Source organism: Lissotriton helveticus, chromosome 5_1 (assembly GCF_964261635.1).
Source record: "Lissotriton helveticus chromosome 5_1, aLisHel1.1, whole genome shotgun sequence".
Classification (NCBI taxonomy): domain Eukaryota; kingdom Metazoa; phylum Chordata; class Amphibia; order Caudata; family Salamandridae; genus Lissotriton; species Lissotriton helveticus.
This window is the reverse complement of record NC_136065.1, coordinates 163,250,439-163,276,055: the sequence shown is the minus strand read 5'-3', so window position 1 is coordinate 163,276,055 and position 25,617 is coordinate 163,250,439.

Genomic DNA, 25,617 nt, shown 5'->3' with positions numbered 1-25,617 from the left:
TCTGCCCGTCTTCTGGCTTAAGACATAGGAGCGGTGTTGAGCCCTGCTAGTCAGACGCCATCTTGCCTCCCCTCGAGCTTTTGCAGATCCTGATGTGATTCATCACTACTGATCTTGGAGGTATGGGGTTCCCCATTCAAGCCTAAGAGACCTATATTTTATAAAACATAGTTCCTAATTAGGGAGGGTGGAATACAAGGCGCTATAGAACCTGTTCCCACCATCGTTATAGTATGATTTCTCCTTTTTGTGTTTTATGGAATTGTAACAATGCGGATCGTAATATTTTTTATCATATGTCTGCTTATGCTCGCAAAAATAATGCACCTTAGAGCACGTCGTTAAAATAAACATTTTAAACTTTATCGTGTCTCTTTTTACCCATGTTGTGGACTGGTATGAGAATATAACGAAAGAGGGTTCTTGATTCCCACCATTCCTGAAAGTAACCTAAGTCGCATGTTCTGGGTTGTCTAATCATTGATACCTTTGCTATAGGACGAAGAGCTAATGTGACACTGATGCTCGTCGGTTAGGGGTTCTAGGTACTGAGGTGAGTTTTTTGGTCCACCACAATTCACTGATGTCCTGGGTCTCTGTGCACAGTTCTGTGTATGAGCGGCATCCCTGCAACATGGCGCACCTAACGTAGTGGCCTTATTTTGAGACTCTCGAGTAGTGCTTATATCTGTCCACGACACCCTCACTATTGTTTCCGGTTGACGGTAGTGATGGATTAACCTACCTATAGTTACTTTGGTTTGTTCAAGCTTGATGATTTAAAAAGGTTCGTACTTTGAATTACTACCCATTAGTGCTACATATCTTTTGCATTGTCTTTTTTCTACTGTGTCCTTATGGCTGACGTCGAGATACCACAGCTGAGTAGGATGGCCATCCGCAATCATTTGCTAACGTTTGGCGTCACTGTGGATGGCATGGCAGTAGTTTTCGTGGTGGGTGCTGAAGCAGCTTACCCATTTGAGCCTTTCTACTCATGAGTTACCTTTCCTGTGGTAAATGTGGTGTCTGGTACATTTCACGTTTACACTCACATGGCTGTGCCTCTGATTTACACCCCATATAGGACACTAGAGATTCCTATTAATGCCTGGCAGCATCGAGTTTGGTTTGATAGATCCCTTCCCCAATCAGTGACGGCGGTTCGGTTGGGCCCTTTGTCTATTCCCATGGCCATATGGCGGTTCTGGCCGGTTACACGCCGCATCCGCGTCACATGCAAGCCACTATAGATGAGTTGCGTGTGCTCTATACCTCTCTGGTCATAGTGCACCGGGCTCTAGTGCAATACGGTTCCCGCAAAGTCCAGGCAGGGCCCCATAGCGCTGCAACGCAACCAGCTGGACCCTCGGTTATGGGCAAGCGGCTCCAAGATAAGGATGATTTACCTTTTTGGCTTGCTGACAAATTTGACCAGCTGGAAGAAGTATTTCCTAATACGACTCCTGTTGAGAAACACAGGATTCTAACAATCAGTTTGCAGATATTTGCGACAGTCAATACGAAGTGCTTCGGCACTCCGTCCATGGCTGTCCTACCTTCCGTCATTAAGCGTGTCCAGGATGAACACGATGCGGAGGTGGCTGTTGAATTGTGAATTCGACTCGGAGCATTTGAGGTTGTTTCCGATCTCGTCCTTGCTAATGTTAAGGTGGATGCGGTGAACTTTCAGGTGTCTAATGCTTTGCGCGATGTCCCCGATGCCGATAAGCCATGACAGTTTCCGAAAATCATTACAGATGCTTATAAGACCATTGGCCGCAATAGTTTGGGTGTTAAGCCTTTTGCTAAAACAGCGGCACAGAAGCAAACTAAGGTGGCGACTTCTGATAAAGATGACCGCCCCACTACTCCAAAACAGAATTGGAACAAGAATAAAAAACAGGGGAAAAAGCCACAGAAACAGGGGTCATGTCCTTCTTCGCCAATACCTGTGTCTACTGAGCGCAGATATGATTTGGGTGACCGTGCTAATATTAAGTCACCTGATCGTTTTCAAGTTCCTGATCAACTTTCTCCTCGCTCTTTCCAAGATACATCGGTCTCACCAACCGGCAAAGGAGACAGCGGCAGAGGTCAGGGTGCCCAACAAAGCCATGAGCAGCCCCGCAAGACCGAGGATAAAGGCAAGCAAGATGACTCTCCGCGTCAAAGACTCCAGTTTCAGAAGAAGAAAGTTGCCGCTTTAACAGCGAGGTATGCCACGGATAGTGAGAACGCAGCTTCGGAATTTGACATGGATGCTGACACTGCTAGACAGCGTGGCGGAAATTACAGTAGTGCGGGAAGCATTGCGTCTAATTCGGAAGGTGACAACAACTGACACGTTCGTTGCTGTTGAGTCAGCTGACACTAGAGTGGCTCCCCCTGAAATACTTTATGAAATAGTCCTTTTAATTGAAGGTGACATGCAACGTACTATAAAAGGGGTATTTTGGGAAAATCTGACTACTACCGGTTGACATTTTGTTAGCGGAGGCTGATTGGCCCACACCCTTCGTTCTGTCCGCTCTGCAAGGGGAGGAGGTAAGCCTCCCTGCTTTCGCACATACAGTGCCAAAGGTACAGGCCCTGAATTTTGCAGAAGAGTGGGCTAAGTTGCTTGCACTAGCATTGTACCGTACTCAATGCGAATGGGACAAATTTTCCCCCAGGCAGGAGATACCATTGCGGTCTATGCCACAGCCTCAACCCCAATATCCCATGGGACATGAAGCAAAAGCTCCTGTGGTGGAAATCCTTGAACAATTGGAGTATCAAGGTGTAATTGAAACATGTGTGTCTCCGATGAATAATCCTCTTTTTACTGTGACCAAGCCTGATAGCTCGTACCGCTTGATATTGGATTACCAGCACTTAAACTCTCATTGTCGGACCTGCGCGGTACAACATACTCACAGTTCTGCCCTTGTGGAAAGTCTCGTGCATAAGAGTTTTAAAACCACACTTGACATATCCAATGGCTTTTTTAGCCATAACCTGTCCTCTCTTAGTAGTCAATGGACAGCTTTTACCTGTGGCGGTAAACAGAAACAGTTCCGAAGATTAGCTATGGGCTATAGAAACAGTCCAGGCATCTTTGCCGCCTGCATAGTCTCTCTTTTAGAAAGACTCTACCCTGATGCGTGCTCGTATGTTGTTGACATTTATCTCACAGACGACGAATTATGCATGTTTGCGGACTTCGGCTACAAATTTAACTTTGCAAAATCACACTTTGCTGAGTACACATTGTTGTTCCTGGGCTACGAGCTCAACAATGAAGGTCGAGGTTTAGCACCTCACTTCCTGGAGAAATGCGCACAACTGTGCGCTCCGACAACTCTGAAAAAACTACAATCTTTACTGTTTTTTTTTAATTTAGGGCGTACTTACATTCCCGAATATGCCCAGCAAATCAAGCCTCTTTATGCCTTGGTACGACCTACTTTCACCAAATCTTGCTGGCTGCCTGAACATTCTGCAATCTTGCAATCTTTGCAGTCTGATCGGCCTTGAATCTAAATACTTACTGACTCGTGACAACCAAACCAACCTGGTAATAAGAATCGTACCTGGGGCGGTGGGTTTCACATGCCTGACTTGTAATGAGGGTGACACAGTCCCTATTGCTCACAAGTCACACTTGTACACTTCGGCTGAGATGCGGTTTTCCACTGTGGAGAAAGTTTTGACTGCAGTGCAGATGGCGATTCTGAAAGAACGGGTACTGTCGTAGGGGAAACGCATGTTTGTTGTTACACCATATCCTGCCTTGGAGGCAGTGACAAAAGCCAGTGTACCAAATTCAAAAGCTTTGCACCTGAGGTGGATACAATGGGCCACGTCCTTGACATCTCCGGATGTCACGTTCATCTTTGATTCCTCTTTGCAAACTCAAGAGTTCTTGCAGTATGAATTCGTTCATCCGGCTCCTCTGACCATGCGTCTACTGGAAGATTTCCAATGTATCATTTACACTGACCGATCGGCGCAGCGAGGGATTCAAAACATGCTTATTCAGTGGCCTGCGCAATAGTGGTTGTTACTATGGTGAATGGAGAGTTCAAGTCCGATGTTGTGCATACACAGACATTAGGGGACTGTACCACCCAATTGGCGGAGCTCCGCGCTCTGGGGCTTGCACTGGGGTTCACTGACCCTTTTGTGACCACTCTTATTGTGAGTGATACTTACTACTGTGTTCAGTCTTACAATGATAATTTATTCTTTTGGACTATCATGATTCCAAAGGTGGCACGATTAAACACATTATGCTATGGGTTCGAGTCGCAGAACTTAAAGAACGCCTGCCACTCGTGTTTGTAATTCATACTCTTGGCCACCAACGCGTGGGGGTACACGCTGTTGGTAACTGTCTTGCTGAAGAAGCAGCCAAGACCACAGTTGCGACATACTTAGTAGCAGCAGTTACACGTTCCAAAAGTAAGATTGATGATGACATCTTGGTAGCTATTGCCGCAACAGAGAAGGAAGGTAATTACCCTAGAGGTTTCCCTTCTAAATACTTTTATCTTTTAAGGCCCGATAAAGTACCCTATGTGAAAATGAACAACGTTGGTGACAGGCTTTGATTACAGCGGCTCATGAGCGCATGACCTCGGCTCACGCCGGCGTGTCAGCTACTGTATCTCTCCTTCAACAGCGTTACTGGTGTCGTGGATTATACAGACAGATGCGTGATTATGTCCTTCATTGTGACATATGCCAGCAGATTAAACCTTCAACTGCTGCGCGCCCGCCCCAGACACAGTTGTATATATCTAATATGCCACTTGGGTGAGTTTATTTAGATCACTGAGGTCCTTTCTCCTTTGATACTGCGTATAAGTACATCTTGGTTGCAGTTGATTTGTGCACATGCTTTGTTTGGGTGTGGCCGCAAAGGAGTACTGATGCCCGCACTGTCATCAGGGATTTGCGTGTCTTTGTGGGAATTTTTGCATGTGGCACCTTTCATTCGGACCAGGGTCAATCGTTCACCTCTAAGGCGTACAAGGATGCTATGGGTTCATTGGGGGTCCCAGTCAAACTTTCATCTCCATACAGGCCTGAGGGCAATAGTGTTGTGGAGTGAATGAACCGTGACTTAAAACAATCCTTGACTGCAAAGGTTTAAGATACAGGCAGAACTGGCTGGCCCATCTCTATAGCGTACAGCATGCACTTAATAATCTCCATAGAAGGTCTCTGGGTGGGCGGATCCCATACGAAATGCTCTTTGGCATCCCAATGTTTGTTCCGGACCTTGAGGGTCTAGACATGGCGGTGTCTGCCGCGTCCTTTGACTTAGATGAACATTCTGCTGTTTTACATAATCTACAAAAGACCAGAGACAGTCTTGCAAAGGAACATTTGCCCTCCACATCTGATGCTGCTCTTAAGATTCCGGTAGTTGGCTGGCTACCCCGAGTTGGTGATCTGGTCCGTGAGAAGGTTGAGAACAAGAAGGAGTTCAGCCCCTCATATCGTGCACCAATTTGTTTGCTTGGCGTGCAGGGTAAAAGAACAGTTATTTTACCTCCACTTCCTGGTTTCAAGGAAAACAGGTACATCTCCATTGACAATGTCAAATTACAGTGAGTGGTCTATTCTTCTTAGTATGACCCTAGCAGTCTCTTGCCCAGCAATGCTAAGAAATTCTGTTTTGGCTCCGGCGAGTTCCACCAGACCTGACTTTGCCATCGAGATGCCTATAATTACTCATCCTTTATTGAGTTCACCGGCTGGTGATCCCCTTAGTGATTCTGAGTATACCTATCCTACAGACTTGTTGATGCCTGATTTGCCAACATCTGCAGTTAACCAGTCACACTTTTCATTTGACACTGACTCTGTTACCTCAAAGTCCCCATCAAAAATTTCGATTTTTACTGTTTGGTTTAAGAAACATTTTTTGATACCGCCATGGACTTATATTTGGCTGGTGCTTTTTTCTATTTTTTTATTCATGTCGATTGGATTTGTGGTGTATTTTTTCCATTTTGTAAATGGACACTGTGTTAAAGAAAGAACATTGATTAGACTAATTGATGGAACTTTAGCACCCCACTCCTCATCTCACATCATGAAGAGAGACCAGACTTTTGTTAACATTACAGCTTGGCCCATTTTAGATGGGATTGTATGGGATGCTGTCAGATTTCAAATCCACGGCCCCACAGAGGTTATTAATGTTTCCAAAGTACTACGTGTTTCAATGGGGATGAGGTTAAACAAAATATATGCTCTGATCATGGGGATGACCAGGCCATAGAGGCTCTGTTTTCTGATTTGAAATATTATGCTGCTTTTGATGCTGAAGATTTGCATTTAGACTCTGCCAACTATGCTGATTTATTTGGCTACCAACATTATGGCAATCATTTTCTGCACAAAGCAAACACATTTAGAAATGTGGTTAATTATATACAATGGGAACATTGTCCAGCTCCCGTTGAGGGCAGCTCAAAAACTCTTTGGAAAAAGATTACATATTTTACTGATTTTAATCAATCTAATCCTGACACATTTTATTTTAAGATGACTGGCAAGTCCTCTTTCAAAGTTAGACTTACCCACACAAAAGTACTATATTCTAAGTCCTTTCTTGACCAATTAGCAGTTGGGGACTATGAACTGTGGAAAGATTCTATTGATCTTAAATCTCTTTGGGGTTCTAAAGGCTGGCAGGTACAAGGCACTGAGGCTTTGCATTGGGCATGCCTCACCCCGAACCATATGATGTTTTTGAATTCGACAATTTCACAGAAAACCTGCTTTGGATTGGCTATGTCTAAAAAATTGAATACTCCCTCTCTTCCTGATTTAGGAGAATACCCTAGATGGTACAATCACACAGATTTGTCCCTTAGTGGATTGCAGTCTCTGTTGCTGAATTTGTATTTTAACATTTCCAGTTTTGATTCCCAAGGTTGGTTGTTATGGCAAAAAAGTTCTTATGTATGCCAACATCGTTTCCTGGGTCTGACCCCTGGTTATACACAGGTGAGGGTGGATCATTCTGTTACTACCTATTCTGTAGGCAAGCTATGTCAGAACTGGCTCAAACATTCCACCTTAGCGTCAGTTAAACTTCATTTGTCTAAATTCACTGAAGATGTTGATCTGAATGACTTTGTTAAAGGCCCTGTGGGAGGCAGATCGAAAAGATGGGTATATGCTGTTTACAATGAGTTCTGGAAACTGTCTCAAATTGAAGCGGCTTCTAGGCTATGCGAAATAGATCAAGCAAATTTAGAAAAAGTGCTTGCAGTTGTGGATAACAGCATTAACACCTTTTCTCCCCGAATTTACTTATTGGACAATATTGTTTCATCTGTTATTGATATCGTACAGGATGAAGTGTCTGTTTTGTATCATGGTCAAAATCAATGACGTTCCATTATGCAATCTGCTTGGACATTGCAAATGTTGAAGCCTGGTAAAGTGCCTTGGGACTACATGAATACCTCTTCTCTATTTGTACAGTTTAATTTGACTGTGAAACAACAATTCATGTCTATGAAAGATGTTGCATATTCACTTTTGCATATTGAAAAGTTAGAACCATTGCCTTTTTCTGTCGCCGAATATAATTCAGCAGTATGGCTCATTCATGAGTTAATAACATTGCCTTTTCCACTATTTAAATTTGATTCATGTATGAAATACTATGCCATAGGCAGATATTAACCTTTAGGTAGCGCTTATCTCTATGAAACTTGGTCTCTGCCATTTACCTGTAGGTGCCTGAGAGAGGGGTAAAGAAGTTTATCTGACAGGTGAAGATTGTACTTCCACACCTGATCACTCATTAGTTTGCAGGAACTTCCACTTGCACAGCTCTTGTAACTCTGATGCCCTGAATTTAGTGTGCATTTTAGAAGGAAATCCTGTCCCGGCCACAACTCTGACTTTGACTTTGCTAGCAAACGTTGGTTATTTATTTTAAATAATGAAGATTCCTGTGGTATGCTGGCAGGGATTCCGTACATTGTGACAGTCTCCCAACGTGTAGTTTGTTGCAAAAATGTGCTGTACCCTCCTCCACATGGGAAGCTCGATGTATCCATCTGTCCTTCCATTCCGACCTTAAAAGCAAAGTACAACAAGATGAGTCGAATAAGAGATCTAGTGTCTGAAAAAGAAGCCGCCCTTACTTCTTCACATGAAACATTCGTCCTTCACGTGGCAAAAACTCTCACCGAGGTGCATGCCCTTTTGAATACTGATCTCCCCCTGCATTTCGGTGCCTTGATTCACACTATCTTCAATGCCTTGTCGACCACGGGCTTGGCGCACTTTTTTAAAATTGTAAGTTCTGGCCTTGTGACTTCATTCCAAACTATATTTGGTGTGATACCGGCATTTTTTCATTCTATTTTTTCCAGCCTCTTCGGCGGATTACCGTTAATTCTCGCCTTGGCTGCTAGTATACTGCTGTTGGTTTGCTTGCTCAAAAATGGATGCACAATCTGTGCCCCACGACAACCTGCCCCGGCTGCTCCAGCTCCGTAACCGGATGCTTGATTATTATGGAGCTCTCCCGCTGGCTACCTTGTGTGGCATATGGATTATCTTTCCGGTTCTCGTATTTTACATGCTTGCAGCCGGTCTTCCATTGCCTGGATTGCGATTTTGAATGGGCTCTGGATTTGTGTATCTGCAACACGGTGTCTCCTAACCTGTTTTATGATCTACTAATAAGTCCCTTAGTTGCTGAAGAGCTAGACTGTTCTGGTATTGGGATAATGGCCTGCGCAGCGGCACATGGAGTCCTAGCTAATTGGAACATATGGACTGCAGCCAATGACTTTCCGGCACGCAGTTATCTCAAAGAACACCCGAGTTGTCCTCTGATGGTGCTAGAGGCTCCGGCTGTCGAAGAACATGTGTGTACTTTCCCATTATTTAATTGGATGGCTAATATGTTTTCGGATGAAAACAATTACTTCCTCTTGGAGGCACGTACTGTGCTTATACACTTTTGGAGTGGTTTCTACTTCAAAGGCATTTGTGACTCATTATTTTGTATCTATTTTTTACTCCATTCACATTATGTGCTTTGAACACTATACAGCCCCTGCTTCGTGTTGAGTGAAAACAATTTTTTTAGGTGATTGCTAATTCGGAATACTACTCCCAATTGTCCAGTTTGGCAAAATTTGAACTTGGTTCTGTCTCACTCTAACTTGAACTCTGCGTTTCAAATTGCCCCCCCGTTCTGTGCGTGTTCCGATCAAGGGAGGGTGTAGTGAAGGCAGGGCCTTACTTGCGCACATTGCTATCTTAGCATGGGCTTATTAGAAGTTTAAACGCCATTTTACCTTTTTGCTGCTTTTGCACACAACACTATATGTAACTGTTGTTGTAAGTTAGGCAGTGTTAATTGCTTCACATGAGAATGGCTTGTTTTCAGCGTCCCTAAACTTACATCTCGACCTTAGTCTGCACAGGGAGTGTTGAAGCCGCCAAGGTTATCATTACAATGTTAGGTGTTTTTTGGGCTGATCGGCTCATGCTCTAGACACGTGCACACAGCTGAAGCTAGCTGAAATTCTGGCGTCTTATATATAACACTGCATGCACGATTTGGGCACTTGGAGAAATCTCTACTGATCTTGGAGGTATGGTGTTCCCCATTCAAGCCTAAGAGATCTTCTATATTTTATAAAAAATTGTTCCTAGCTAGGGAGAGTGGAATACAAGGCGCTATAGAACCTATTCCCACCATCATTATAATATGATTTCTCCTTTTGTGTTTTATGGAATTGTAACAATGCTAATCGTAATATTTGTAATCATATGTCTGCTTATGATCGCAAAAATACTGCATCTTAGAGCACGTCGTTAAAAAAAACATTTTAAAGTTTATTGTGTCTCTTTTCACCCATGTTGTGGACTGGTATGAGAATATAACGAAAGAGTGTTCATGATTCCCACCATTCCTGAGAGGAACCTAAGTTGCATGTTCTGGGTTGTCTAATCATTGGTACCTTTGCTATAGGACGAAAAGCTAATGTGACACTGATGCTCGTCGGTTAGGGGTTCTAGGTACTGAGGTGAATTTTTTGATCCACCACAATTCACTGATGTCCTGGGTCTCTGTGCACAGTTCAAGTATTTGTACTCAAAACACCCTGTAATACAGTGATAACACCACAAATAGACACCGCACCAGTTTAGAAAAATAAAATATCTTTATCTAAACTCAACAAGACCACAATGACAAAAATCCAACAAAAAGGTAATAAAATATGACTTTAGAACAGTTATTGCAAAAATAAAGGTTGTAGAAAACAAATAGCTCCACTTGGGGCTATTGCGACATCGTGACAGCAATAAATCCAAAGTACAGCGCCAACCAATGACGCCATTGCCCTATTTTCCTGATTCTTCTCCACGCACAGTGAGATCAGTACCTTATTGTCCTGCGTCAGTTTCTCACGCAGTAGCATCATGTTCCCATTGTGCTGCTTCAGTGCCAGTCAAAGACATCATGGCCTTATTATCCTGCCTCTTCCCCACTCACAGTGACTTCATGACCTCATTGTCCACTCACCCTGTGTTAGAAATGGGGTTCTCTAGTTAGCAGAGGTAGGTACCTTTGTCCAAGTAGGGACCCTTTCTTCTAGTCAGGGTAAGGGGGATACACACTCTAGATAACCCCTGCTCACCCCCTGGACAGCAGATAGGCTTATCCCAAAAGCAAGGTGTGAAGTATTTGTTCTCAAAACACCCTGTAATACAGTGATAACACCACAAATAGACACCATCAGGCCTGGACTGGCCGTTGCGGGCACCGGGCAATCCCTCGGTGCGCCGCACAGGTGGGGGGCAGTTTTGGGCCTCTGAGAGCATTTTTTGTTACAGGGCCATTTTTGCAGCGTTGCCCTGTAACAAAATTGCCCAAAAACCGGCCCTGGCAAAGAGCACGATCGCACCCCCAACCACTCCGGGGGGTGGGGGGGGGGCCGGCCGAGCACTTTGCCAGGGCCGGTTTTGGTTCCCAGTCCGGCCCTGGACACCACACCAGTTTAGAAAAATAAAATCTTTATCTAAACTCAACAAGACCACAATGACAAAAATCCAACATAAAGATAATAAAATATGACTTTAGATCAGTTATTACAAAAATAAAGGTTGTAGAAAACAAATAGCTCCACTTGGGGCTATTGCGACATCGGTACAGCAATAAATCCAAAGTACAGCGCCAACCGTGAAGAGCGTAGTGGCGGGCATTGAGTTACACAAACCCCCAAACAAACAGTACATTGGAAACAAAGTCTATGATGATGCACAGCGTCATACAGGTGAGGCCTAGGTGCCGAGGTCAAGGCCGGCTCCCTAGCTGCCAAGGGGGAGGCGAGGCGTCGTGTCCACGAGGAGGCAACACATCGAATCTAAGACAAGGGAAGTCGGTTGTGTTGGCAGTGAGGCGTCCGTTACGGTGACAATGAAAAGACAGCAAGTTCGTTGGATCACCTTCAAAGGTTATCGGCACTACAATAACAGGGTGCAGTCAGTTGTGATGACGGATTTGGTGCGCCCTGGGACTTATTTTTTTTACAAATTAAGCACTGGAGGGCAGTATCAAAATCAATAGTTGTTGCAATGGCATGCCCACCACAACACCCATTGTCCACCCCTTTCAAGCTAAGTGTAGCATGAAAGGGGGCCTTATTTACAAGGCAGCGTTAAGCCACATTAAGTGGCTTAACCCTGCATTTTAAATAAGACGAAGCCCCTATCGCCACTACAGTGTGTCCCCCAGTGTGTACTTGGCTGTGGCAGTGTGAATGTGAGTGGTCGTACAGATTTGTGCCTAGGGAAACATTTACTTTTTGTCTTCAAAAGTCAGAAAACACTATGCCTCTCTATAGCACTTTGAGCCCATTCAAACGACCTGCTGGCTAGTCAAACATTTCTAACATACAATCTTCCTTTCCCTTTGTGTTATTTATCCCAGAGCTAACTTAAGGCTGCTTACAATGTGCACTGCACTTTTCAGCCATGTCCAATATTAGATATTGTCAGGCAAAGGTTCTTACTTACTTCTCAGTTTCCACCAGAGATCGAAGTGGGCAGGGGAAGGGGGGAGGGGGAGGGGGGGCGTGGGGGACAACATTCCTAAGTTTTATTAATTAGATCAAAACAGTTCCCAAAATGTTTATTTAAAAAGCAACCGTTCCTAGATGATTGAGGTGCAGCAAGTTGAAATGGGAAAAGGAGGGACTCTTTTACTATAAAGTGACCGGAGGGAGGGCCTGCTAAAGAAGAAATGTAAATGTGCGTGAGAGCTGTAAAAAGGCTTCAATTTATAGAATGTGGAACTTGTTCCTTTAATGGAAACCTTTAAAAAGGTCTGCCCTAGATACAAGCAGCTTATTACTGAAAACATAACTTTTGAAAGCATTGTAAACATTTAAACAAAACCTTTTTGCACATTTTGTGACAACCTATTCACACTCTGCACAATCTGTCTCATACTGTGTGTAAGACATTTTCCACAGATACATTTAAGTTGCATTTACATACATCAACAGACCCAATTCAGGCACGAGACTCCCGATTTTTAAAGCCAATAATTGCTTTAATTTAGCTTTCTCCTAGCTGAAATGTAACCTTCTTTAGAGCAAGTCACTGGGGAAAATATATCCATTCCTCTTTTTTTTTTTATCTTTCTCTATCTGCTGTCCATATTTTGGCACGTGCGTATTTATTTTCCATTAAGGTGTGTGCAATATATTTGGAAGGCGAACAAAAAAGTTGCAGAATATTTTGTTCTTTTTAGCCACGTCTCTGACCCCGCCCCTACACTCAATGACCTTGCCCCAATGTACTCAGGAGATCAGGGTTTGCATTCTTTTCATTTTGCACTTTGACCACTGTTTTCACCCCCAGTATGATGGCACTTTTTTTTTTATTTCAGTAATTTTTTATTGAAAAAAGAGGTTTATATATACAAGGTACAGTATACAGGGGGTGCAGTCAAAGATCGCCCCGGGGGGAGAGCAAAAGATATAGTAGTTTCTACAAAGTTTTAGGCCGGCGGGGTTACATACGGCCTTTTGTGTGACAAGGGTGCAGCGTCCGTAATTTCGGTGATTGGTATTGTCTCCTCGGGCCCTGTCCGTATCCCCCGGCGGCGAGAAAGGAAAAGTGGGAAAGGAGAAAAGAAGGGTTCTGGTGTTGGGTGAAACACAATGTGTATGGGTTCGGTTGGGTTGGTCAGTTCTAACCACCTACTACAGCGACCAGGCACCCCGAGATCGACAACAACTCCATACTCAAGAACACCAGAAACGCCCTCCTTAAAATAGACAAGAAAATGGATGCTAGCATAAAGAACACCGAGTGGGAGTCGATATGGTTTAACCCTAAGATTAAGTACCGCGAGAAAACACTCAACATGCACTTCTGGTACAAACACAGTATCTCCACTACCAACCAATTGACCTCCCTAGGAACGCACACCACCTTCGTATGATGGCAATTTTGTTTATACACACCCTCTGCCAAACGATGTGCGCAGTAGCGTTGAGAGGGGCAGGGGACCGCAAACGTTACCTCACTTTTGTTAAGGCTTCCATGGATATCATTTGGAGAGAGTCAGGGGTCGCAGCTGTGACCTCCAGCTTGCTCCCTGCCATTCCTGGCACCTCCTTTGCAAACAATGGTCCCAGAGGGGGCAAAACAAAACTCCGGGACTGAAGAGGTGTGGCGCCGCGGCCAGGGCGACTGACGCTGGAATCTGGGGACCAGGGTTCGATCCCCGGCTCCGGCGGCAGGTCAGCCCAGCACCATGTGACTCTGGGCAATAGCTCGCTTAATCTTCCCGACGGCCCCCCAGCGCCTAGAGACCCTTACGGGTGATTGTGCGCTTTACAAATGTGGACTTTACTTTACTTTACTTTCAGGTCTCGACATTAGAGCCTGGAAAACACAGACCACACGTCTCTTTCCTCTCTGTTGACTCGGTGGCTTCTCTTTAACTAGCGTTTTGCCCACATTTCCAAATGTTAAATTCTGAAGGCACAGTATCACAAGCCACATGACCTGGGAAATCCGGCTTTCCCTCTATGGGAGGTTATATGAGCCATCTCTGCTGCCAAGGCAGAGAACTTGGCGCCTGTGACGAGAATACACAAACATTTCTAATAGGATTTCGCTGTTCCGTCAACATGTCATGTTATTTCCTTTGTGGCCAAGAGAAACAGAGCAATAGAGCGACAGCAGGGACTTTGTTCCATAGCGCCTCTCTTCTTTATTCACTTCGTGTTTCCTCTCTGCCACTTCCCCCTCGCTCTCTGCAGTCAAACTCTAATTGACTCTTGCAGATAACTGAAGCCTGCATTTAGGGCCAGATGGCAAATCATTTTTGACCCGTCCTATTTCATGTCCTTGGTGGTAAGTTAAGGATATGCTCGGTGCAAACACCTTTTACCATCATATAATGAAAGCAGGATTCTGAAAGTGGTAATGTGTGACAAGAACTTTTTCGTATATTTGCTGTGTTGCATTTTGTTGTGGTGGTAAGGTGCTCTGTAATTTTTTGACTGTGGTGTACTTATTCTGCCTTATTTCAATGTGATTTTGTAGTGTTGTACTGCAGTTGTGTTTCGTTCTGTTTTGACTGTTTGGTTGTGATGTGCTCTGTTATGTTGCAATTCTGTTGCAATGTTGCATTGTGTATGCTATTGTGTTATGCCCAGATGTTTCCTTTAGATACGTCAATAAATGCTGCTTGATTTTCAGTCAAAAGCAGCTCATGCATTGTACGTTCCTGTGACACGCAACCATTTACCAGTGTCAAAAATGGTAACTTAGTGCATTTCTAGCTCTTCAAATATATGAGAAACCAGTCAGCTAAAACTGTGGCAGAGTTTGTGTCTTTACTTAGTGCTTCCTGTACCCACTTTATGTGATAAGCTGCAGGTCTTGTAGTGCACATTTTACGTAACACGCTCTATAGCGTTTGGAGGCGGAAGGACGCATTCCACAATCAGTGCTTTTTGTGCATTTATTTAACTCTTGGCAACACCCCTCCTCTGCATGAGAAATCTTTGTACATAACAAATAACTGTTTTCAAATGGCATTCCCCATTCAAATCTAAAATGGCAGCAATGTCATGATTACGATTTGCGGTAATGCTGTTACCAAATCATAGTATTACTACCAAAATTCAACAACCTGTAAATAGCACAATTGATTTTTGCACGTGTTATAGGTAAGGGTGGGCGGAGGAGTTGCACTACGCGGAATTCTGTGTAGTTGCAAAACTCCGTGTAATTCTGCATAACTCCACTCCGTGTTAACACCAATTGAATTTGAATGAACCCGCCTCTTTGAGTGTATCATTCTGAAATAAAACAAGTGTGAGAAAGGGCCATCTTCCTTGCATGGTATGCCCCCACTTTTTGCTGAATTGCTGATGTGCTTTGATTGTGTATGCCCTGGGCTCCTGCCAACTTGGTGCCCAGGGCCTTTGTTCCTTCCCTAAAATGGAATTAAAGCTAAAACCCAATTGGCATCTCTGGCCACATGTCAGCCCCTGGTAAATGGTACCATGGGTACCCAGGGCACTGTGACCAGAGAAGACCCCTAAGGGCTGCAGCACTTATTGTGCCACCCTTAGGGCCCTGCACCCTGTCACACACACACACTGTCTTTGCAGGCTGGGTGTCCTGGTGCAGAACTAAACAAAGAGTCGACATGGCACCCCTGTGTGCCATGCCCACAAACACACTGCCGTGGAATACATCAGTCACCCCTCTAGCTGGGTGCCCTATGCCAGTGGTGTGGGCACAGGTGCATGAGCCCTGTGCCCCCACAGTACCCATGGCCATTCCTGGGCACTTTAAGTGCAGTGATGCCGTTAAGAGTATATGGTGCTGGGAGGTTGTCATTATGAACTCCACAGCACCATAATGGCTACACTGAAGACTGACAAGTTTGATACCAAACTTCTCAGCACATTAAACCCACACTGATGCCAGTGTGGGATTTAATGTAAAATGCACTACAGAGGGCATCTTAGAGATGCCCCCTGAAACCTAACCTACAATCCATGTCTTGTCTGAGAGGCTGCCTAGGCTGCCACACAGCAGACATGTTGCTGGACCCCTGGGTGAAGAGACCCCCGCTCTGCCTGGGCCTGCAACAATGCACTTAGAGACTGGGACTCCAATGAGCAGTGGTTCTGCTCAAATAGCACTACCCCTGGTGCCAGCCAGGAACCGCAAATCCAGCACACTCTGCACCTGCCAAGCCTGGCCTGTGCCTGAGTGGACAAAGACCCTGAGGACATCCCCCCGGCAATTCTGACCTGGAATACAGTGCCCAATGACCCTCCTTGATGACCCAGATTATGCCTGCAGCCTCAGAACCAGGGACCCCTTCAACCGTGACCAGCAGTGGGTAAGATTTCCCAACGTCAAAAGACACCCCTGCACCCGGCACCCCCCGGCTTACTGTGCCCAACTCCGGGGTGCCTACCTATCCTCCAAGATCCCAACTTACCTCTCGAAGTGTTGGTCACTCCAGAAGAATCTCCATCCCCGAGCCTGCAGCCTTTGTTCCTTTTCAAGATCTCTATTGAATAACATTGAGCGCCCGACGGCTCAAAAGCACCCTGCACCCAGCTGCCCGAGTGCCCCTGGCAGTGCAACCTTTGTCTTGTACTACTTCCCCATTTGCCCTGAGCAAGTGACCCAGAGCCCAGATCCCAAAGCCGCGTGGCTTCCTAGCCAGCAGCCATCAACCGAAGGCCCCCTGCCTCTCATTGGATAACATTGGGTCTAACTACCTCTGCACCCGGCTGCCCCTGTGCCGCTGAGGGTGTACCAACTGTACCTACCTGACCCTGGGAGACCCCTGAGTCTATGCCCAGAACCTTAACTCTGCCAGTCTAGTACTTACCTAAAAGCCGATAGCTCACTTTTCTTCCATAGGCTAACATTGACTGGTTTCACTTGGAAATTCTTTCAAGTGTGGAGTTTTGGAACTTTAAAATATTCATCTAAAATCAGCCGAACAACAAATTCCGATTTACTCACCTGTTATCAGGAGAGATCTCAGTGCTGCATCTTTGAGCCCAGTACTGACCCAGAAAAGTAATTCTAACCGTACTTACCACTAACTTGAATTTCCTTCCGTAGGATATCATTGCCAGCTTTTTGCTGAAAAAGTTTCTGTCGATTTTTGAACTTACAAATATTCTTTAAAAATCGTGCCAACGATAAAAACATAATTACTTACCTGTTTTAGATAGATGTCCCAGTGCTGAACCTAGGAGTCCAGCACTGGATTACAAAAGTAACGTAAACATACTTTACCTGCAAGCTAAATTTCCTTCCATAGGAAACATTGGTAATTTCAACTGAAAAAGTTTGTGTCAACTTTTAAAATACAATAAAAATCCTTAAAAATCACTATTGTAACCAAAACGCTTTTACTTAACTGTTTACAGGACATGTCCCAGGACTGAATCTAGGATCCAGACGTGAGGTTAGAAAAGTAATCTACAAAGTAACTAATTGCATTTAACTGGAAATTCCAATTGAGCTCAATGTTGCATTGTGTTTGAAATTGTGTTGCCTATTGCAATAAACGGTGACTATTGTATTCAAGGACTCTATTGCCTATTTGAAAAGTATTTAACTAAAGTAATCCATTCTGAGAAAGTATATTTTGATACCTTGGTGGTTCTTAAATAAAACAACTATATCTTTTGATACAAAACAATTGGCTTAGAGTTCAGTTCTTAAGTGTGTGAGACCATTTGCTGACTGAGTGTGTACAACAAATGCTTTACACTGTCCTCTGATACTTCCTTACTGCTCGACCAAGCTACCACTTAAGAGAGTAAGGTTATATCTAATTTAATTTTTTTTTTTTTTCAATACACGGAAGATGCTACAGGTCTTTGGTACAGTCCAGACACGCTAGGGGAATCTCAAAGGTATTCCACAACAGAGGCTGGAGTAACAGGATAGACACAGGGAAGTACCCATCAGCCCACTCAATAGTGGAGGCTCGTCATTTGGGATTTTCAAATGTAGAAAGTTGGTGTCCAACCAGCACTGCCTCCAGTGAGTACTGAGGCTAGCCTAGGACCCAAAGGTTGAACCCTCAACCTGAGCAAATGACAGCACAAGTGGCTGAAAAGGGCTTAGTTACAGTGCTCAAAGAAATAAGAAAATGTGAGAAAAAGGAAGATGATCCAAGTGATTCTAAAAATGCCTATCTTGACGTCAACAAGAAAACTTTATTGGGTGTGCCCGTCAAGATGGTATAATTAAAAACAGAGTGACAATAGCAAGAAAGATGGTTTGCTATTTACCCGAGATGTTATCTGGTCAACATGTTTCAGCCTGTAAAGGCTTTCGTCAGGACCTACGTATCACTACTGCAACACTTACTTCATAACGTGTAATAAAGAAAAATAATGTTTTCATGGGTGGTGTATCCCCTCCCAACTTTGTGGGATCAGGAGCCTCACCTCACCTGGCGACAGCTCAGGCTAAAGGAGGCCACGCACTCTCCGTCGTTGCCTCTGGCTTAAACTGAGCTTTTTCAGTGCAGTGGGACCTGTTCAGTACGGGCCAGCTGGTCCAGGCTTGTTGACGTCAAGATAGGCATTTTTAGAATCACTTGGATCATCTTCCTTTTTCTCACATTTTCTTATTTCTTTGAGCACTGCAACTAAGCCCTTTTCAGCCACTTGTGCTGTCATTTGCTCAGGTTGAGGGTTCAACCTTTGGGTCCTAGGCTAGCCTCAGTACTCACTGGAGGCAGTGCTGGTTGGACACCAACTTTCTACATTTGAAAATCCCAAATGACGAGCCTCCACTATTGAGTGGGCTGATGGGTACTTTTCTCATCTTTTGTATCCCTGTGTCTATCCTGTTACTCCAGCCTCTGTTGTGGAATACCTTTGAGATTCCCCTAGCGTGTCTGGACTGTACCAAAGACCTGTAGCATCTTCCGTGTATTGAATATGTATAGTTGGGGGACAAGGTGCTGGTAGGTCTATAATAATAATTCCCCTTGGGCCCTACTCTACTCTGTAGTTTTGTGTATATCTAATTTAAGCCTCTGCCAAACCTCTGGGGACTGGGGACTCTATACACACTGTACCGTATTTTGGTCCAGTATATATAGAGCCACTTTCTCAAAACGAACGGTACCCCAATATTTAGGAACTGTCCAGGGGATTGTGCTGTGCCATCACTACTGACCTGTAAAGTTGTTGCAGTCCTGGAGCGTGATCTGGAAGGCATTATCCATCATTGAGGGACGTGTACCTGCAGAGAGCTGTCCCTCCCCGGTAGCCTGGACCAGCTGGCCCGTACTGAACAGGTCCCACTGCACAGCGACCTTCATGCTGGCCTTCTCACAATGCACAGACACCAGCTGCAACGGGCACAGACCTCAGCTCCCAGCCAGCCACTATGGCCTATGCAAGACCACACCTGGAACACTCCGGTGACACACTTTCTGTAGGCAGCCATGTTAGGTGTATATTGTGCACAAACTGACTGCATTACTCACGCTGGTGTGAATCTGGTGTGTGACTGCTCAGTGCACACCTGCTTTGAACTGGGAGCTGTTGGGATTTGTAGTCCCTAATTGTGTCTGTGACGAACACTGTCATTGAACTCATGACGCATCCCTGCAATGGCCTCTGAAGTGCGGCACCGGCGAGGATCGGGTCACCAGGAAATGAGGAGAGCCGGATGAGGGTGATGCTTGAATAGAGCAGGAGATAAGTTGTCAGATCAAAATGTGTGTGTCTCAGCAAAACGGTTTATTTTTCTGTGGCACAATTTGTTTCTTTTCCAAATTTTGTAGCTTTGAAAATGAGACCTGATAGCACTGGGTGGGTTTAATAATGTTATATATAAACGTAAAAATCCTGGTTTAGCTAAAAAAAAATACTGCTTTTCTATTGGCACCTCAGCACGGTTTGAGGGCAGCTGTTTTCAAGCAGTTACAATCAGCTTGGTTGTGTACTCTAGTCAGCAACCTGCACTGTGTAGCTCACTACACGTCTGATAGTGATAATAACGTGCCTCAGTGCCTCGTCGGGGCATGACGAGCTATGCAAATGCAGTCTGGAGTCTCAATTATGGCTACGTAGCTAACAGATAAGTGAGTTAACTTCAATGCCCTTGCTCATGGTGACGTTTCGAAGCGCTGTGGTTTGAACTCGAAGTTTCTCATAATTAATAAATGTGAAATGTGAACCTCTTGATAAGAGTGTCACTCTTTTAGGCTAAAGCTAACAGGCAGGCCTGCCCAAGGCTCCCTTTTTGGGTCCTCGCCATCAGTTAGAGAACTTTGGTGGTTTTAGGAGGAAGATTTTTTTGTGAATGCGGGATGTTTTGCGGGAGGAATGGGAGGCCAGGCAGGGAGCAGCCTTACCCCGGAGCGCCCTCTGCAACCTCCCATCTGAAGGTGTTAGCCGCAGTACACGACTCACAAGCAAGGACTCATCTGCATGTGACCTGAAAACATGTAAATGATCTTGATTTTGTCTTCTGTTGGAACAGTTGGCCTTTGATTGTGCCGGCTTTGCGGGTGTTCTTTTAAGGGGTGATTTTAGGGGTCAAATTGAAAAGACACAGGGGCATACCAAGGGCCTTATCGCCGCTTTAGCGGGAATTTTTCCCGCTAAAGCGGCGATAATTTTATCGCCCTATTACCTAGCTGTCGCTAACACCAGTTAGCGACAGCTAGTAGGAGATAGCGATCATCTTGGGGCCCACTTTGCATGTCAGCGATATTTATCGCTAATGACATGCAAAGTGGGCGTGCCAAGATGTTAGCGACTGGAAACAGTCACTAACATCGCTATCTCCTATGACCTACTTTTGGAAATAATCGCGCTAAGCGTGATTATCTCCAAAAGCTAACGCCTGCCCAGAGCAGTTCTTAGCCATGTTATCCAATGGTAGGTGGATAACATGGCTAAGAGCATTTGCTCGGTAATGCATGAATATCGCTGACTTTTCAGCGATATTCATGCATTTCGGCCGATTTTCATCGCTTAGGAGATAAACCTTGATAATTGCAAGGTTTCTAAGCGATAAAAATAGGCGAAGCACGGCGATAAAATTATTGCCTCTAACCAAGCTTAGCGATACTTATCGCTTATTCTTGGTAATATGCCCCACAGTTAATTATAACTTGAAAGCTTTTGCACTGCCCTTCGTGAGTATCAATGTGTGGTGCCAGTAAACTCTGCTACGCGGCGGTGAGAGGTGGAGTTTTATGCCAAACTCAGCCTCCAAGTGGAGTGCAGAGTGGACAAAACTTTGCATGCTCCACCTATGGAGCTGAGTTCACCGCCCACACTTAGGGGCCCGATGTAGGTCGGTCGGTAACGGCCGAAAATCGGTATTTTCGGCCGTTACCGACCGGTATCGAGCCCTCGGGATGTAGCAGTCCCAAAACCGGCCGATTCGTTGAATATACCGAATCGGAAAAGTTACCGATTCGTTAGAATACCGAATCGGAAATTACCCCGAATCGGCAAATATACCGATTCGGTAACAAGCCGAATCGGTAAAAAATATGGAATCGGTAAATTTATCGATTCAGTAGAATACCGATTCGGAAAAACACAGAATCGGAAAAAAAATACAGAATCGGTAAATTTATCGATTCTGTAAAATTACCGAATCGGTATAAAACCGATTCTGTGTGCAAAACTGAAGATTGAGATGTAGGAAAGCTCTGAAATACCGATTTAGCGTCAAATTCGGTATTTAAGAATCGGTATTTACCATAGATTGGAATCAGGTGGTAACCAGGTGCAACCTATAAAAAAGGACCCAAAATGCATTTCTGCTTGCACCATGGTAGCTTTTTATGTCATAGCAAGACGGCTACGGCTACAGCAGGATGGAGAGAGGGAATGGCAGAGAGAGGAGCAGGTGTATTGAGAGCGTATCACCCTGTTCATGCAGACAGAAGCAGAGATCCTACAGAGGTACAGGCTGGACCCAGAGACCATCTTAGAGCTCATTAAGGACCTCAAACCCCTGTTGCAGCACCCCACCCCAAGGGCACACGCAATCCCAGTGCACGTGCAGGTGCTATGCAGCCTACACCTGCTTGCGTCTGGCAGCTATCAAAGTGCAGTAGCTGCGGTAGGAGGGGTGAGCCAGAGCTGCCTGTCCCGGTTCTTCCACAAGTTCCTAGACGCCATGATACAAAGGATGGACCAATACATTTCCTTCCCTGCAACCCATGCAGAACTGGTACAGACAAAAGCAGACTTCTACCAGATGGCAAGATTCCCCCACATCATTGGCTGCATAGATGGCACACACATTCCGATTTGTCCCCCTGCTGACACGGAATACATATACCGTAATCGGAAGTCAACGCACACCATAAATGTGCAGGTGATTTGTAATGCCAAGTGTGTAATCACTGACGTGGTAGCAAAATTTCCAGGGAGTACCCATGACTCCTACATCTTTCAAAATAGCGGAATTTATGCACGGCTGACGGCAGGGGAATTCGGTGAAGGATACCTCCTAGGTAAGACACAGTGTCAGACCCCCATAACCTAAATAGCAGTGTGAAGTACATGTATGCATGTGAGTAATGTTACCCCTTTTTCTTCTAGGCGACAGTGCATATGCCCTCCGCTCATTCATTCTCACCCCCTACCTCAACCCCTCAACACCCAGCCAAAGGAGGTATAACCGTGCGCACAAAAGCACAAGGAATGTAGTAGAACGGACCTTCGGCATCTGGAAAAGCAGGTTCAGATGCCTGCACAAGAGCGGAGGTGCAAGACAATATACCCCCATCACCTGCTGCAAGATGATTGCTGTATGTGCAATGTTGCACAACCTTGCGGTCAAGAAGGGCACAGAGGTAGAGTTGTCTGACTACGAGGACCCTGACGATGACATAGCTGTGCCACTAACACAACCTGCTGGAGCGTCTACACCAAGTGATGGGAGGTACAGATGTGAGGAGATAACAGACAACTATTTTTGAGTGAGTACAGATGCACAGACACGTTGTGTATGTGAAGAAATACCATTTTTAATTTTCGGTATAACGTCACAGCACTGATGTGCAACAAATGAAAAAAAAACAACAATATGTGGTCAGGAAATGGGCCGGGTTGCCTCACCCACACTGGCAGTCTCATTTCTTGCTGCACTTTGCAGACCCACTGGGATGCTGCTCCCCCCCTTCTGCATGTCCGGCTGCCTCTGCGGAGCGCCTGGTGCTCCGGCGCGGCTCGGACAATGCGCTGGCAGGACTGCTGCGGCTGCTGCTGTCCCCAGCCTTGGCCACGTCCAGGGCAGGATTCATGACAGTGTTAGAAATAATCAGTGTCTCCATGGCAGTGGTGATGCGGGCCATGCCCCTGGTCAGCTCCGCAGTGTTATTAGTGAGGCAGTCCTCCATATTTGCCCCTCGACGGCATAGCAGGGCTGTTGATGCGGCAAGCCGGTTTATTGCCCGGTTCTGTACTCGGGCATCCCTGCGCCGTATGTGCTCATGTTGGTCCAACTTTGCACACAGCTGTGTCATGGCAGTTGTCATTCTGCCCATACCTGTGGCTATTTCCCGGTTGGTTGCAACTAAGTCAACAATCCCCTTTGTCAACTCCCCCATCTGCAGGTTGTGCTGTCGCAATTGGCGGTGACAAGCAAGGATGGATTTGGCCTGCATCCGCTGTATCCGGACCATGCTCCCCTCTAGCCCTTGGAAGACGCTGCCCTCCCGTGATGGAATAGCACTGCCACTGCTGGAAGTGCGTGGACGGCGGCGTTCGGTGCTGGTCTGCTGTATGGGCTGCTGTGCCACAGGTGGGATCTGGTGCCCGACCCGCATCTCCCTCCATGATGGACAATGGGGCCACATTAATCCTCCTGGCTGTAGCTGTGGCAGGTGCTTGCTGGTACTGTGTGGGTGTGTCCTCTGGGGAGAACTGGAGTGTTGGGGATTGCGACAATTGGGGGGAGTGGGGAAACAAGAGGGAATGTCCTGAGTCATCCTCAATTGCAGTCTCGCTGCTGTCCTCCACCTAGTGCGACTCTGCCATGCTTCTTGGCCCTGCCACCGCACTGTCTGCTGTTGCTGGTGCTGAGGCTTGTGCAGCTGCTGCTCCACTACCTGATGGTGGCCCTAGGAATAAAGTAGCATTTGACAACTGAGTGGAAATGTCTTCCTGTCACTACAATAAATGCATTGCACATGTCAAGTTCATTACTCAGATTATTTCTTAAGGTGCATTGCACTGTCATGTGCACTGTAAAATGTTCCTACATTAGCTGGCTACATTTCCCATCATGCATTGCACATTTATATTGCTAGCAGTACTGGACTGGGGTTTGGCTGTACATGGGGGCCAATGGGGAGGTGTCTGGTAGGGTGTGTCATGCTGTGCATGCTTCTTACCTTTAGCTTTGGCTCTGGCTGAGCTGTCCAGGTCCCCAACTCCGACCACACTCTCCCTCTCGATAGTTGTCGATACCAGTTCCTCCAGTTCAGTGAGGGGGGGTGCGGGGTTCCTGCCGCCACCGGTCAGTCCTGCCTGCTTGCTGATCTCCGCCAGTTTCCTCTTGGTGAGGCTCCTGATGTCATAGAACCTCTTCTTGAGGTCATCCATGGACCTGGGGGTCACACCAACTGCATTCACCCTCTCGCTGATGGCACTCCACAGGTTCCTCTTCGTTGACTCAGGGACTGTGAGGGACAGCCTCCCATACAGCTGCCTGTGTACCATCACCACCTCCTCCACCAATACTTTCAGCTCCAAGCTGCTGAACTTGACCTTTCTCTTCCTGTCAGCCTTCTGGCTCTCAGAGCTGCTTGCCATTTTGACTGTGTACACAGTACTCCCAATACTCTCTCTGCTGCTCACTCTCTCTGTTCAGCTCTGGCTTCCTTTCCAGAAAGTTCTGCTGAGTTGCACCTGCATGGGTAGCCACTCCCTGCTAGGGTGGGGGAGAGTGCTTCCACCTCATTGGCTGCTTTCATTAGTTTCACTTCCTTGTTTGCCGATCACGTGTTTCCCGATTCGGTATTTACCGATTCGGTATTTACCGATTCGGGAAATACCGATTCGGGAAATACCGATTCGGGAAATACCGAATCGGTTTTGACAATGCTTTCCTATGGGCCTTTGGCCCATACGGTTGTATTGCCATTACCGATTCGGTATCTACCGATTGGGCATCTACCGATTCGGGAAATACCGATTCGGGACATACCGAATCGGGAAATACCGATTCGAGTGTAACCGAATCGGTAAGTGTAGAAACACGATACCGATTGTTACCGATTCGGTATTTTAACGATTTTTTTTCTCTACATATCATTTACCGATTTCAGAATACCGATTCGGTATGAATCGGTATTTTAAAATCGGTAAATGACTTTTACCTACATCGGGCCCCTAATTATTGGTGGGCAACCATGCAAATTATTAGGGAGAGCCATAATTGAGTAAAGGGTCTGCTTGGCTCTAAGAGCTAGAGTAGGAGTCAAGCAATAAAATATTTGACATGTAAATCAAACAACAAACGTCAGATACCATTTTAATAAAATCTCTTCGAAATTAAAAAAAGTAT